Source organism: Myotis brandtii, unplaced genomic scaffold (assembly GCF_000412655.1).
Source record: "Myotis brandtii unplaced genomic scaffold, ASM41265v1 scaffold114, whole genome shotgun sequence".
Lineage (NCBI taxonomy): Eukaryota > Metazoa > Chordata > Mammalia > Chiroptera > Vespertilionidae > Myotis > Myotis brandtii.
Genome location: NW_005353927.1, coordinates 257,222 through 258,062, shown reverse-complemented (window position 1 = coordinate 258,062; position 841 = coordinate 257,222). Strand labels below are relative to the sequence as shown.

General features: G+C 54.3%; 1 protein-coding gene across 1 annotated transcript in view; it reads left to right on the top strand.

Moving 5' to 3' along the window:
* The window catches only part of LOC102251650, a 29,052-nt gene that overhangs the window by 16,619 nt on the left and 11,592 nt on the right, over positions 1–841 (top strand). The window lies entirely within an intron of this gene.

Here is an 841-nt window from a genome sequence, read left to right as displayed (position 1 = left end):
AGATGTTTCTCTCTCATCGATGTTTCTAACTCTCTATCTCTCTCTCCCTTCCTCTCTGTAAAAAATCAATAAAATATATTTTTAAAAAATACGATGTGATAGTGTTTCACAAGGAGGGTGCATGAGTGATCACATGTCACTGTGTGGGACACAGAGAAAGTGTGAGGCTGAGACCGGATGGGAGAGAAGTTCTGATCGCCGGTGAATGTGTGTGGCATCTTGAGATACTGTGTGACTCTGTGAAACCGTACAATTCACCCCGAGAAGGTATATCTGCCTGTGGTTGTGCAAGATGTCATCGGTGATGGCGCGTCACTCTCCAAGCGCTTGTGAGGGACTGTGTGTGGCGTTTTGAGGGGCCATGTGACTGGGGCACTGTGGGAGATGGTGTGTTGAGCACAGATCGCGTGTGAGAATCTGTGGCGATACCGGGTGACACAGTGCGTCCCTGAGAGAGGGGCTGTGCGTGTGAGGCTGTGTGCCGAGAGGGGTGGCTGTGATGGGGTGACCCCGAGGCGGGTGGCAGGGTGGGAGAGCATGTGTGATGGAAGGAGAGGCTGTGTGGGGCACGGGGGAGTTGCGTGTGACTGTAGAATAAAGGCAGAGGGTATGGGCACACCTTGAGAGGCTGTCTTCCCAGGAGTGAGTGTGAGTGAGAGTGAGAGAGACGGGCAGAGAGAGAGATCGAGAGGGGAGATGGAGAGAGATAGAGCGAGGGAAAGAGACAAAGAGGGGGACAGACAGACAGAGATAGAACCCAGGGAGACAGAGCCGAGGCAGTGAGAGAGCAGTGGGGCTGGTGGTGGCAGCAGCAGGAGCAGGCAGGTCCTCAGGGGCTGCC